This window comes from Alexandromys fortis, unplaced genomic scaffold, assembly GCF_014885135.2.
Source record: "Alexandromys fortis isolate MF-2015 unplaced genomic scaffold, M_Fortis_MF-2015_v1.1 scaffold_66, whole genome shotgun sequence".
NCBI classification, from domain to species: domain Eukaryota; kingdom Metazoa; phylum Chordata; class Mammalia; order Rodentia; family Cricetidae; genus Alexandromys; species Alexandromys fortis.
Window position 1 is genome coordinate 5,983,221 of NW_026067950.1, and position 16,298 is coordinate 5,999,518.

Consider the following 16,298-nt stretch of genomic DNA (forward strand, 5'->3'; position numbering starts at 1 on the left):
AAGAAGTCGCCATGATTCTCCCGCTCCAGACAGACGCAGGTTAAGATCCTCCCTGGTAAGCCAGCTCGTGGGCTACACAGAATATTAGAAATGGGTTAGAACAATATGTAAGAGCTAGCCAATAAGAAACTGGAACTAGCCGGGCCAGGCAGTGTTTGAAAGAATACAGTTTCCGTGTAATTATTTCGGGCATAAGCTAGCCATGCGGGCGGCCAGGTGCCGGGGACGCAGCCCTGCCGCTGCTCCTATTTCAACACAGTGGCCTGGAATTCAGAGATCTGCCTGCCGTATTACAACCAGAATAATTATGAAATAAGAAATAAATGAAGCAAAAAGAACTCATAACACTCAAAAAACAAAACTCATGGTGGCTTTTGAGAGGCTAAGGCAGCATGAGAACATCCTGTGCTACTTCAAAGCCAGTGCTGATCATTAAAAAACAATTTTAAATCACTTCATAAGTAAAGAAAACTTGCCAAGTTTCAGGAATAAATGAAAAGGTAAGTAAAGAGAAGTCTTTACTTATTCATAAAAATGAATAAATAAAAGTTAAGAACACCAGAAATTATTATACTAGGGGTGAAATTGCCCTCCCCACATTTCCAAGTAAGAGAATTTTCACAATCAAGGAATAAAAAGATTTCACCATTGGTGATGTAAGCAAATGATCAAAGTAGAATTTAAGGTACTAAGTATTGTGCTAGATTAAAGAAGATGATCATAACATTACAAATGGCCACCGTGAGGAAGTTTTAATTTGATCAAATATAACTATTAAAAAATTAGAAGTATGTACACCTGGCCTAGGGAGCTCTGATTTAATACCTGGCTATGAATAGAGTGGATATCTGAATCACAGAAGAAGATTTTTGGGAGAAGACTAAGAGGCTTCAAAACAAAACAAAACAAAAAAAGCCCTCTAGTCCAGTAGGAGATCAGCCAAGGAAACAGAGGGCAGAGGAAAGAAAGAGTAAAGGACGGGGTGTCCAAGAACAACTGTGGAGAACAGCTCAAGGGTGGATGATTCTGGGGCAAAATCAGCAAGGAGATGGGACAACCTTTTCAGGCTTGAAACCTGAAAAAATGACAACACAAACCAAAAACTCATGCGGGCAAGCAATGTGCAACAGACAGAGCCATGGTCTGCAGAGAACTGGGAGTTCACGACTGTCCCCAGAAAAGAGGAGATGGATTTGGGTGTAAATGGAGGAGTCTCTGGTCTCTTTCAGAGATGGACTCACGGGGAATGAGACTGGCATTGGGGAGGCTACGGTGTTAGGGATTTGAAGGACAGGTTTGTTACATAAAATCTGACAGAGCCTCACACCACAAAAAGGAAAAACACCTGCTTTTCTGTTTCCCACACTGGAACTAGTGCTCAGCTAAAGCTCTGTGAGAGAGTCGTTGCTCTATCTAACCTTACATCCTTGTGACTCTCTGGTAAATACATGAGTCTGTGCCCCTGCACATGTGCCACTGTGTGCCTATGACTTGATTTTTTTTTTTTTTGAGTATAGACACTTCAGGAAACAAGTTTTCACAGTGGAAAATTATTTGCTGAAACCCAACTCTCTTTTAACCAAGATATGTTCACTCGCGTTGGGCTCCAGAAGAAACTGTTTACTCCCTTTGATTCTTTGATGTAAGAACTTTTTTTGTGTGGGCACAACAAAACAAGAGACAGAGACAAGGAAGCAACTTTATGTGAAGAAAAGATTTATCATATTTTTTTTTCTAACACGGTGAGTTACATTTGGGACCAGAAACTCAGGGAAATGTATTTGACGCATTGAGCAGAGTGGTGAGCGGGGAGTGGAGGACTGGACAGAAAACCATACAACTATCTTATTAGAACAGTGGGCTGAAGGCAGGATTCCTGGCAGAAATGTTGTTCCTGGATACATAGATTAGGTGAAGAAAAGATGCTATATTCAGAAAAGTTAGAGGGCAAGGGACACATTGACTAAGGGATGAACAGACCAGAAAGGATCTGGAATAGATTTAAAAACAGAAAGCAATCAAACTCTGTCAATGACTTAAATATGGATTCTCAAATATTTGCAGTGTATTAGATCAAAGAAACAATACCCCTAAAATGGAAAGCCATGAAGTATGGATATTAATTCCACTAATATAAAGTAAAGGAAATCAAATTTTAATGCAACTGTGTGTCAACAAGAACTACAACAACAAAAACCTAAGACACTTCAAATCAGCACTTCCAGAAATCAATTAGGTCAGCGTAGAAATCAACTCAGTAAGAAAGGATACTATTGAAGACAAAAAAATCTTTGTCAAATAGTTGTTAAATGGGTAGAAAAGAGACATTCCTAGCATATCAGCCCCCTGTTAAAAGGAAAAGAAAGAATAAGGGAAGGATAGAATTAAGCAAATATCTTAAGATCTTCATTATAAAGGAAAATAAAAGGAAGGAAATCGTAAAGATGAAAGGAGCAACAGATATATTTGAAACCATTAAAAATCGGAATAATGTCAACAGAGAGCTGGAACATAGACGACTGTAATAAAATAGACAAGTAGCAGGCAAACATCACTCCTCCCACTGGGGTGGAGAGCGCCCTATAAAAGAGGAAAATTGAAAACAGGCTAAGGAGTGTGGTAGAAACTTTGAAATATTATACAGAAAAGATTAGGATATTGATAAAAACAACATTATTACATTTTAAAATCTCTGATGAATACCTTTGTCCTACAGAGGTAAATAGTGTTGCCACTTCTCCCTTAGGAGAACTAACAAGGCATACACAGAGTCCAACCCACGTTAAGTGTTCTCAGTAGACTGCAAACCATGTGTTTCAGAAACTCTAGCCACGTGCTTTATTCTGACATGTGTGGTATACAGTTTGAATTGCTGTGTCCTTTACTCTACCTCACGTTGAAAAGAAAGAGGGTTTTTCAAGTTCCTTTTGCAACCTGTCTATGCTGTGTTTGAGTATCACTGCCCAGGTCAGAGTCTCAGAATGGATTCTGCAACCCAAGTTTCAACATTCCCTCAAATGCTGTGGGATCAGGTTTCATTTATGAATCTCTACATCTTTGTAACCAATAGACCTTTTTATACCCCATATAAAACCATACATGTCCACTTCAGCTTCCTCAAATTAGAATTATGCACTTATGAATCAACACACACACTCACAAGCTTCTTTCAGACCTGTGTGCAAAAAGCTGCCCACCCTAGTTTCAAACATATCTTTTACATGAAGTGGTCGCCCACATGGATACAGCCATACATTTATCCAGATGAAAGCACTACTTGAATATTGGTTATATGAATTATATTGAATATATTCAAGTAAACATATTTGGGGTAATTTTCTCCAAGTTGGGCATCATTAGCAAATTTGATGAGCATGCTACCTGTCACTGTGCAAACTTTTGGTGAATATGATGGAGTAGAGAGACAGAATTAGGACCAGCATCCAAAGGCATGACATTGTATGCATCAACCTCTATGGTGATGTCAACACATCAATCAACCTTGAAAACCCAAGTGTTCAATCAGCTATGAATTCCCCTGTCTTTCCTGTCATCTGGTCTCGATTTAGCCATCTGACTCATGAGGCTATCAAAAAATAGTTGAAAAAATGTTTCCTAAATTTTAATTATGATTCCTATCTTCCCTTGAAGTGTGGAATAAACACAAGAGAATAAATCATGAATTCTGTCTTTTAGTTTTCAACTTCCTCAAACTCTGAATCTAAAGAATTCTGGTTATCCAGAAAGATCCTTAAAGAAGCCTATAGTACCAGAAATCAGGAGGCAGAGATAGAGCAACAATGGACTGTCTGGGTTCACAGAGATTCTGTCTCAAATACACACACACACACACACACACACACACACACACACACACAAGGTTCTCAAAAGATAAGGTCAAAATGGGGAGGTTAAAAACAGTTTTATATATATATACACACACACATATATATATGCATACACACATATATTGCACACTTGAATAGATTTTTTTGCCTCTATAATTTCTACAGTTTTTTTGTGTTTACAATGTCTCGTATTAATTTTCAATTTAAAATGTAACTTTACAATTAAAAACAAAGATACTAACAAATATTTATTGAAACTGGGCATATGATCTTTCTTATTAAACAGTTGGCAGATTCCAACTGGACTCTGTACAGAGTCCATTAAAGCGAACAGAGGACAAAGCTAATCAAATCTCCAGACAATTGGCCATGGGTTCTTTTCTCTGTGATTATATTATGTTGTTTTCTTGCTGTGTCATTTTTGGACTTCATTCTCATTGACAAGAAAATACATCAGGGATTGGCTCAGTGGTTAAGAGGACTCAGGGCTCTGCAAGAGGACCTGGGTTCACCCTATTACATCTACATCTTGGTTGACAATACATCTTTAACTCCAGTTCGAGGCCATTAGTGCCTTCTTCTGACATCCAGGGACAGTAGGCATGCACACGACACAATACATATTCTATAGGAGACAAACACTCATGAAATATAATGAATAAAACTGTTTTCAAAGAAGATGAAGATACGAACATAGCAACTATGTCTCTTCTTAAGTAGGCCCTATTCCACCATTGGAGGACTCTTATAGGATAAACTTTTGGAGGGGTTGACAAGTTAAAAATCAATGTGGAGGTCAGGAGGGCCATGCTAACCCTACACAAAAAAACAAGAAGAATGCCAAGGCTAAGCACTGAGTGGCTCAGGAGGAAAATCAAGCTAACGGTTCTGATATTTCTTCCCCTCTTTATCCATTCATTATATGGTTCTTGCAAGACAGGATGAGCACAGAGGCCATGTAGACTTTAATATTGACTTAGAGAGGGCCACTCACCATGAATTAACCGCTGAGACTATGTGGACAATGTGGATTTAGGGAAGTCCATCCACTATGAATTAACCACTGGTTAGGAGTGTGTTCCTTATCATTTATATCATAAAGGGTTTCATAGAATCTCATGGTTTACAAGAGAAGCAATGACAAAAATAAAAAAAAATATTTCTGACTGAAGAAGACATTAAGTAGGAACCGGGATACAAGAACAAGTTCTGTGGCTCCAGGTCTCGAAGGTGAGACAAAGAACGCTGTGAATGATTATCTGTATCTCTTGTAACATTATACAAAGGGGAAAACTAATTGTGTAATGTATTATGCATAGAAAAATTTTGACTTCCTCAGTAATTACAAAATCAATATAAGTTTCTGTCTAATTTTAAACTTGGGGAAAAGAAAGAAAAGACAATGGCTTATTGCCTTCCCAGAACCACTGTGTTCACTTAATTTTCTCTATTGCAGAGATAGTTTCTCTCATAACAATGAAGGAACTTTTGAAGCCCACTGTTAGTAACAATATCCAAGATTGTAATTATGACTGATTTTTTTTTAGTTTACATGCATTCTTTTGCAGATGGATTCTATTTTTCATCGAGTTAGACGTCTGGGTTTTGTTAGGGGGTGGAGTGGGTAATAGTAGCCTCATCTGGTCAACTGAAGGGCCACTCATTCCCTTTTAATGCTTTGAAATATGGTCAGAAAACGCCACTCCATAAAGGGTTTGCATTGTTGAGCAAAAGTAAAGCAGTTGGGGTGCAACAAAGCAACTGGATTATTAAACCGTTTATCAATTTCAGTCCCACTTATCATGCTGACCATGTTTTAAATTCCTCCCAGCCAAAAGCTGCCTTCGCGCAGGCTAAGTAATTACAGAACGCTGCTTCTTGCCCTTGGCTTTGTTCCCGCTTTATCCTTAATTGTTGCAACATGTTTTAAGTAAACACTGTCCACTGAATTTGATCCCGACATTTGAAATGTTTATAAAGCAAATCATTTCAGTTCATTACATGTTTACTTTAGGTGGTTATTCTTTTACATTCTCTAATCTGCCATCGCTTTCCACACGAGGTTTCCCATGAACATTTCATTCAAAATGTACATCAACAATGAATTATGGACATAATTAACATCAGATCATAGCGGCAGGTCAATGACCCGCTGCTATAGTACTCTCTAGTGGGTTATGATTTCTAAATATCTTCTAATGGCTTTTATTGATTATTGAACACAAGTGTTCAATGATGTAGGCAGGTTGTAACCTAAAGGGATAGTGACGTTTTCAAACAGAGGTAATTGTAGAATTATCTCCTCTCCATCTTTGCTTACTTTCAGTGAAGTCTTGACTAACTACTTCAAACAATGAAAATCTCTTTTCCAATATGCATTATACCTTTTTTGATTTTTTTCAACTTCATAACACACCCAACCATTTTATAAAGTTCCTCTTTTACTTGTATTATTGTCGGATTCACTGCCTGATCCTTCCTGCATTATAAACTCCATGCAGACAGATACTTGAGGGCAATGACCATTCCTTTGTTCTCACAAGTGCCTGAACATGAGGCCTGCAGTAGGCCTTGAAAAGCTAAAAAAGAACAGGCTTCCATGTATTTGTTGCTCCTGAGAAACAGAGTCTTTCTCAAGAGTTTCAGCAAAAACAGTGCAGTTGTCTTTCATAGTTTTTGAGGGTAATTCTCAGGGACACCTTGCTCATGCCACATGCTATGAACATAGATAAGATCATCAGTCAACCATATGTACAGGGAATTTCCAAAGTATTTCCTTGAGAACCATTCCCTCCTCCTTCCGAGGTAGGGGTGGACAAGGGGGTCACATGGTCATTGCATCTTTACCTAAAACCAGTATTTCTGCCTTATATAATTCAACTAAAACACATTACATACGAACGACGTATTTGATATAATGGGGCCTGGAGAGATGGTTCAGTGGTTAACAGCACATCTCAGTCTATGGCAGGAACCTGGGCATGGTGCCCAGCATCCAAGTCAGGTGGCTCAAAATATTCTGTAACTCTTGCTCCAGGACTCTGTTGCCCTTTTTCTGAAACCATAGGGCATGCCACTCACAAGCAAACACACACACACACACACACACATACTCATGCATGCACACATGTGCACGCGCACACACACACATACATGCAAACACATCCTACATAAAATTTTTTAAAAAATCTTTAAAAATTATTTTCATAGAAGACAGTAAGGCTGTAAGAGGATTTGTATCAACTAAAGAATTCCTAAAGCAGCATATCTCAGGGAAGAGTGTGAAAGAAGAGGGCACAGTCCCTCGAGAAGTCTCTGAATCTCCAGTTAGGGTTTGTTTGTTTTCCGCTGAAATGTTCCAGCACACAGGTGAAACTCTGCTCTGATCAAACATGGAGAAGCTTCATTTCCTCCTCTTTATGCCAGGTCCATGTCTGTCCTTTGAGGACCCCTGTGTGCCAGCTGAGAGCTTCTGAAGGTTACAGTGTCAACTGTGCCGAGACTATGCAGCAGAGGGAAACGCTGCCAATCTTTCTGCTTCTGTTTTAAATCATTGGCATGAGAGTTTCCATTTTCTTTCAGAAGTTACATGTGAAATGAATGGTACCCTCAAACCTTGAGTGGTTATAGAAAACTGTACTGCTTCTTTGGGGCGACGGCTATCATGATATGATCCAAATCACTAATTATTTTGCTTACCGTGCTTGCAAAGAACATTGGCGCTCAATCTTCTAAGCCAGAGCAGACACTGCTATTGAACAATAACTTCTGTATACTGTAGAATATGAATTGAGAAATTATAGCATACTGATGGTAAAAACTTTAATATGCAAAAGGTCAAATGATAATGATATGAATTAAACATATAGTCACTCAGATAGGTCTTCAACTTTGGCGATTTATTCAAACACTATAATTTGGTAGGCAGTAAGTCCTATTTGGTGATCCTCTAATATTTTCCTTACTTTGTTTGGATTGCATTTGATTAAATGTCTTGGTTAAAACCAGAAACTAGACTTGTGTAAGATACTCAGTTGTTATTCAGGGTGTCAAAGACTCTCTTGATCTGCTCTAAGCTATAGCCACTTGGGCTGGAGAAGTGATTGAGGTTTTGTGGTTGCTTCAAGTCTGAATGTTGTGTTACTTGGATGCTTGTGTGTGCACGCCTGTGTTTGTTTGTGTGGGAGGGATGGTTACTGATGTACATGGGTGTGTGGTAAATGTACTTGTATTTGAGAAGGGAAGAATAATTGATCTCAGAAGAGTTGGCACTACTGACAACATGCACTCCTTTGAGGAAGTATGGCGCTTTGTCCATCCGTTTCGGGTTAGCTTCCCATCCTTTCACTGCCATTTACAAATACATAACAAAATGTTTGAAAACATAACCCTTTCTACCCATAATCTTTGCATGAGCAGTGCTTCCTCTGTTACTGAGAAATATAGTTTTCCCTAGAAAATGGCATCTATTGTCAGCTATGTATCAGTGAGAGTTTCTTGAACCATTTCCTCCCAATGTAGTGAAATTAGGCAAAGAAGCATAAACTCTGCATAATTAAATTGTACTTTTAGAGGTAGAAAAAGAGTATGATGCACCTCTTCCTCTACCTCTTTTCAAAAGTTTTCTGGGAATATTGTGTAAAGAAGCATGGTGGCACTAGGAAACTGTTCTTTAGGGAATTGAAGCTCTTTGTGTACTAGAGGATTAGACGATATGACCAAGACGTAGAAAAAACCTCCAATATTTTCAACCTAGCCTTACTTAAATGAGCAACAGGACATTGTATTTTTATTACAGTTATTCATTTCATTATATGTGAGCTTATGTGTGTGGGCACTCCACTATAGCTCAGGAGGGGAGGTCAGAGGACAACTTGCAGGAGCCAGTTCTTCCTTGTAGCAAGTGGGCCCTGTGGCTGGAACTCAGGGCCTCATCAGGTTTGGCAGCTACTGATTAGCCAATGATTCATCTCATGGGCTCTGTTTATAACTCAGAGTGTTGAGCAGAATCCACGCTGAGTGCGACTGTGGTTTCAACAAATACTTGCGCAACTCACATAGCCCACACAGGACAAGGCCAATGCAGGCCAGGCAGACTCAGAGCAAAGAGGAGGGGAAAATTGTAGCTTTAGGCAGGACCTCTCATCAGGAATGTACTGAACACTGGTGGTCGATGGCATGATGGAAAATGAGAAAAGGTACATTCAGCTCCCCACCCTTAGAGTACCTCCCACTTCCTAGACAACTATTCAAAAGTTAGAGGTCAATTTTGGAACTATCTGTTTTGAGCAAACAGTATTGGACATTTTTTAATACTATTAAGTCCTTTAAAATATACATCAGGGTAAAAAGGACCCACCAGAGTATGTTTGCCTAACAGGAGTATTTCCCAGAAAAATACAGCATGCATTCTACTTAAGAAACTCATTGATGACGGGCATATTGAAACTTGTTGCCAAAACATTAACTGGTTTCTCTTTCTTTCACGCAAGTGATATTTTTTCCTTACATGATAAATGCATCAAGTTACCACAGAATTATCACATGAGATTTGCTCTAGGTATCAGAGATTTTAATTAAAAATTAATTTATATATTACCTTCCCTTGATTGTACGAGATATATATGACTGCAACTGAGAGATCTGTAGCTATTATGAAAAAGATGAAGATGGAGATTGCCACACTGCCTCCGTTCCTATCAATTACCTGTTCCTCAGACCATTTTCTAATCAATATCCTATTCATCACCGTCATTAAGGAGCAGCAGCATGCATTATCTTGAACTTAAATTTATGTTGGGATGTATTAAAAATAGATGCGTGTACAGAGCGAGGAGACATACCAGCAACCCGATTACTCACAGTTCCAAGCTGTCAGTGAGGCAGCCACATTTAGTTAGTGGATTATACTGCCGTGAAAGTTTCCCACAAAATTAAGTTTTGATACATAGCTATTTTTAAAGTCTTCACATTTATCTCCAGTTTCAAGAGTTTTGGTCCCTTCGGGGTTTAGTTACTTTTACTTATGTGAGAGTCTGTCTGGGCCTCTGAGACCTTCTCATCCTAAGATGTGTGTCCTTCTTGGCACAGACAGAGGGATGGCAAACTCTTCCATAGACCCCTCCCACTACTGTCTAAGAGATAAGAATGACCAGATCCCCCGCTTTTCACTTAAAGACCTTTTGGCAGGCGGAAACTCCTTTCTCATCCTCTTTGTGAAATGTCCTTGGCATAGTTGGGAATTTATAGGTTGTCACCACTTCTAAAGGACAAATGCTCAAGATTGCTGGGAGATTCATTTGACCACAGCTGAAGACCTCATTCCAGAATGAATCTGACAATCAACAGACATGACCAGCAGCATGGGAATGGATGGGCCCATCAGCCCCAATCGATAGATTAGTCCCTCATGCAACTCTTGGTAAGGTCTATAATTAAGTGTATTTTTGAAACCTGATCAAATATTTATTTGAAAAATGAAGGACAATAGGAGATTGCATCTATTTTCTTAGGAGAATCAGTTTCATGATGAAGGTGATAAAAGCTGAAACACTTAGCATTCCTTACTTGCCATTCCCTCCGTGGGCATCGTCATTTGAGACTTGGGAGTTCTGGTGCAGGAGTCATGCATATGTGACAAATTTTACTGTTATCTCCTCAAGTGATTTAAATCAGCTTTTTTAAAATCCTTAGATTAAAAGATACACAGGGACAATTATTTTCACTAATACAAAACTAATTAGGACCTATGGGAACTTCATAGGAAAAGGAAGGAAAACATTGCTCATAAACAGACAAAGTATACCAATAATAACAGACTATAGGTTAATCTTCAAATTTATACTTAAAAATTAGGCGTAATACTACTGACCATGTTAGAAAAAATATGATAACATAAGGTTGTGTAATTAATTTAAATTCATGTTCCTTCGTACTCTGGTGTGGGACAATTCTATATTCTGTCAATTTTAAATAAACGCTGATTGGCTGGTAGTCAGGCAGGAAGTATAGGCGAGAAAACCAGACAGGAAGTAGAGGCAGGTCAATGAGAACACGAGGATTCTGGGAGGAAGGAAGCTCTCTCCTCAGTCCTGTCCAGATCATGGAAGAGGCAAGATGTGACCTGCTTCACTGAAAAAGGAACCTAACCATGTGGCTAACATATATTAGAATAATTGGCTAATATAAGTTATAAGAGCTAATACAAAGCCTGAGCTAATGGGCCAACCAGTTTTATCATTAATATAGACTTCTGTGTATTTTCTTTGGGACTTACTGACTATGGGAACTGGGCAGGATGGAAACCCCAACAAGCAGGACCTCATGTTACAGTGCTCTTTACTACCAACTGTGCTGGAAATAGCTTAAAACTCATTACTGCTATTGCTCTTGTTCATTATAGTATTTATGGCTTTGTGTTTTGCATAGTAAGAAGAAGAAAAGGAAATATTTGTGGTTTCAACAATCAGGCAGTTGGTTATTGTTAAGTGTGAATTATACCAGAGATAACTGTAATTAGTTTATTTTAGATATATCAATTTTCTCGTTATTTTGCAGCACCATCATGCTGCAAAACCAATTTGTTGGTTCACAAATGGGCAAAGTCTACCTTGAGACCATTCCAATGAGACATTATGTAAAGTAAAATTTTTTCTTGGATTTTAAAGTAAATTTATTATTGTTATTATTATTACTATTATTAATTATTTTGTTTTTCAAGACAGACTTTCCCTCTATAGCCTTTGCTGTCCTGAAATTCTCTCTGCAGACCAGATTGGCCTAAGACTCAAGAGATCCACCTGCCTCTGCCTTCCTAGTTTGGTGACTGAAGGTGTGCGTTGCCACAAAAAGTGTTAATATTAACAAATTAAAATTCTGTGTTTTTATTTTTTAAGTAGAGCAGGGAGCTAGTAGATTTCTACTCCTTCAAAAGTATGGTAAAAATGGAAATTTTTCTCATCAAGACAAATGTAAGAACAAATTAGTCTGTCATCACACTGCCCTGGCTTTTGCATCCTGACACTCTTGTAGTTTTGAAGGATACGCTGGCTTCACTGGGAAACAAGAACTCAGTAATTGCTCCCAATTGTGATCCTCTGTGCACGCTTTAATTATCAACACACATCATGCGAATTTAAAGCAAATTTAACGACTCCAAATTTGAATTCTGAAGCGTTCTTCTCGTCATTCCTGTCTCACAAAGTCCGGGTCCTGTGTGGGAGCCAAGAGCCTCAGGGTTCGTATTTAGCATAAGAACTTTTCATTTTCAACCTCAAACTGAAGAATTCCTGTGCCCCAACTCTGCAGAAGCCAAAAAATAGGAATTTAACAAGGATTTGAGCTGATTAGGTTTTTAACATTGACTCAAAATTGCAGTATGTGTCATGTGGATAGATTGAAATAGCTGAATGAACAAAAGTGACGGCATATGATATTTATTTTAACTGTCAAAGTTGACTAAGAGGTAGAGCCAAGAAAAGCTTTTCCAGCCCTTAAGGACACAGGCATGTCTCCTTGGCAACACTTTCCATTTATCTCATTTTACCACCCTCTTACTGTTCCTGCCACAGGACTGAGTGACCGCACCAGCCTAAGGTTACCGAGCGTCGCCCACCATATTCTTCCTTGGTTCCACTGTGCTGTGTGTGGCCCATGTGCTAATATCCCTGAATATCAGAATCCTGGAATTTACTGGAAATATGCAGTAACATTAACCTTTTGGCCATTTTGAGGACCAAGACGCTGTGGCTTTCAGAAGCACATACACACACTTGCGTATGTGTGTATGTGAAATGTTGTGTGTGTGCGACATGGGATTGATTGTGTGCACGTGAGAAGACCAGTGAAAGTTTGATGTCCTATTTTAACTCCATCTTATGCCTTTGGAAAGGTTTCTCACTGAACCTGGAACGAGGCTGGCAGATGAGGAAGCTCCAGCCACACTTCCGTCTCCATACATCCTGGTACAATGACTGCAGGCATATACATCCTCTCCTGGCATTTCCCATGGGTGTGGGGGATTTGCACTCAGCTCCTTGAACTTGCTCAGCCAGTGCTTCTACTCACTGAGCCATCTTCAACCTGGGAAACTTCCCACCTTTCTGCAAGTCCAGCAATCTATTGATTTTCTTCCATGGTAATTTCATGGTATTATTTTAAAAACTGATATGTAGCCTACTGCAAATGGTAGAATCTGTCCTCTCTGAAAAAATGCCAGTGATTTTGGTGGACAAGAATTTCATATCAAGGTTTCATTTCAAATGAGGTCTCCCTACCCAGTACTCTATATTAGCATTTTTCTAAGTTTATGATTGTTAATTTGTTTTTCTTTAGTGGGAAATTTACAATTGCTGAGACCTAGTCATGGGAAAATACATGACACCTAGAACATTTATATGCTGAAATATAATTAAAATAGAGGTAACAAAAATAAAAATATTGGTTGTCAATGGTTTCCATGGAAATGATTACATATGCTTTATGGCCATACCATCACTTCATAGGACAGACGTTTTTATTGTTAGAAAAGGAATTTCCTTCCATGAGCATATGTAATACCAAACACTGAAGCCCAGAATAAGCAAGGAGTGTCACTGACACCGTGCACCCTATGCAGTGCGTGTCCCGGCAAGGGAAAGTTGAGGCTGCCCTGTCCAGCCCAATAGACACTAGCCACCAAGCAAGGCATGAGTAGACAAAAGCAAGGCATGCTCCAAATGACTCATACTATCTTTACATAATGAAAAAATGTAAAACATCCCATTAATAATTTTATATAGCAAACACTGAAATATTGCTTTGGACCTGGAACATTAACCAAAATGTTCTTAAAATGATTTTCTCTCTTTGTACTTTCTACAACACGACTATAAGAAGATTTAAGACGGCACATGCAGTCTGGGTTGTGTGTATTTACACAATACTGCTACAGAAAAAAAGAATTCCAGAAACCTATCTGAGCCTATGATAAATGGTACCAGAGAGAGCAATTTCTTAAAATATATTTATTAAATGTTTCAGAAACTCCACTTATACCCTTAATAAGTTATCATTTTACAGAAACTATACATACTAAAAGCCAGTCTGCTGCTCGCTAAAGCTGTAATAACTGGTTTGATTGCTTCAACGCTGGGGAACCTAATGACTAAACTCAATGACTGCTGGCTATACGACACAGCAATCTTTTTAATCATGTCTCAATTAGCTTTAGAAGTTTCTCATTTCAGGGCTCCCAGGGGTCTCATTGCTTGTCTTTTTCACTTGAGATAAACAAAATCATCTGTCTCATATTCATTTCCAATATTTGTTTTCTGTTGTTTTTGTTGTTGTGGTCTTAATAAGCTGCCTTGCTGACAGAGGCAGAAGCTGGGGACAGCCTGCTGCCGGATGTCTCATTCTCATAGAGCAGAAGAGAAACACCCCGAGTGCGGGAAAAGTGGGCTAGCCTTCCACTCATCGAAACGTACAGGGAAAGAAGGACAGCAATCACAGGGACTGGAGGATGAGGGCGACGCAATCAGTGACTCTTTCCGATCTCTCGTATGAAACTTGATATGCGATCTATTTACAATAAGGACACCTCAAAAACATTTATAATCAGCTGTCAGCAATTAATCACCTATCTGAGGGAGGGGTTGGGACACAAAGATGAAGACAATAGAATCTTTACTTACATGGAGACCATGCTCTATGTTAATGTCATGATGAAGTATATGTAAAATCCTGTTTTCTGTCAAATGTTGGTTTCTAGAATAAACCTTTCATTAAGAAAGAGATGTAGATCTAGGGCATCAGAATGCACAAATGTGGCTATTTTGCCACTTTATGTCACTATTACTTTTATGTGAACATTTGTAGTTTATTCTAGATTCATATTCTTATCTATATCTATAGTTGATACCTATTGCATATACTTCAGTAAGAACTATACACATGACAAAGCATTTTTTGGCATTTATTTTCCTTAGCATGCAAAATAATATTGATATAATTATTATTCCTTAGACTGTATATGATATTTGAAGTTCTATGTATAAAGCACACATGGTGCTTGTTTGTGAATGCTCGTTTTTTTTTTTGTAGTCTGTTTGTGAATTCTTCTTTTTCTTTTGTGAATGATCCTTTTTCTGTAGTCGTCAGTGCCCCTGACAAGGAGTCCCCCTTGCCAGATGCTCCATTCAGGGTGAAAAGACTCAGCTCTCTCCTTTTCCCCTCTCATGGCTATCACCACTGTGAGGCAGCACTCCACAACACCTCCAAAACTCCTGAGGGTTTCACGATGAAGGGTGGGTGCAATGTCCTTGCTCCTCAGAAAGGTTTGCTTTCAGACACAGCTGGGAGAAGTGTGTCCCCTTCTTTGCCCGAGCACTGCAGCTGGCTTCAGAAATACTCGGGGAGAAAGGACACCCCTTTGTCCTTAGCAATGTGGAGAATGTGCACCACTACAATCCAGCAGATATTTCCTTCCACTCTAGCCCACGCTCCCTCATGGCAAAGCACATGGACCACAGAACCAAAGAAGAATCCAAGCTGCATAGTTAACTTTCATTTTGTACTGACCTTTCACAAAGGAACGCTGTCAACATATTGTCAGGAGTTCTGCTAGTCTGACCACAGAGTGTCCATTCCGGCAGTGGGTGAGGCCCTGCTTTATTACCTCCAAGGGCCACCTGGATCTCACAAGTCACTCCCAGGTCATCAACTTTTTGCCTCAAAAAAAGGCCACAGTTAAAGACTTTGAAGTTCTCGGAATATTTGAGGACTGCCAGAATAAGAAATGACTTCCCTGCCCTTTTAGAATCTCCTTTACCCTTTCTCAAGTCAACAATTCAACCTGAAAAATCCCTGCATGATAGAATTAACTCCGTATGCTCTGAAGTGGTTGAAAACTGTGGAGGTTCACAGAGCCAAGTTCAACAAGAGGATCTACTATCAGGTGGTTTGTTAAATGAGATCTCCTGCAGTCTTGACTAATTAGTGCCAATCAATAGCCTAGATTGAGGGACGAGCTCTGCACGTGACCTGGTGGTAGCTCTTCTGGGCCAGCAGGTTGGATGAAGCCCACAAAGGGTCTAACCCACAATGAGTTGGCACCAAGGATATTTGCAGAAGTATGAATTTTATTTTGAAAACTGAAATCAAGAGACAGTTGTAAAGTGATTTTGAAAGATGAGATTGACACCTGTCCATCCCAGTCTGCATATGTGGAGGACCTTGCTACATCCCTCTAGTTCACTGATTCCCGAAGCTGGGACGAGCTAAGACTGAGCAACAGGTTCATGGAGAGAAGGTTTTATCAGTGGGAAACTGTGGGGCAGAGCGCAGCCACAGGCATGATACTGACACGGTCCGAGACCCACTGTATCAACAAGAGGTGGGGCTGAGAGATGGCTCGGAGGGTAGAGGATCTTGCTGCCAAAGCTAAAGTCCTACATGAAATATCCAGAACCC

General features: G+C 39.3%; 1 protein-coding gene and 1 long non-coding RNA gene across 2 annotated transcripts in view; one reads left to right on the forward strand and one right to left on the reverse strand.

The window, feature by feature from the left end:
* The window catches only part of Gpc6 (glypican 6), a 951,185-nt gene that overhangs the window by 560,353 nt on the left and 374,534 nt on the right, over window positions 1–16,298 (reverse strand). The gene's annotated exons all lie outside the window — the stretch shown is intronic.
* On the forward strand, window positions 8,924–14,892 carry LOC126506660 (uncharacterized). The gene is made up of 3 exons (XR_007593297.1): window positions 8,924–9,046; window positions 10,117–10,269; window positions 12,419–14,892. It is a non-coding gene; the product is annotated as an uncharacterized lncRNA (long non-coding RNA).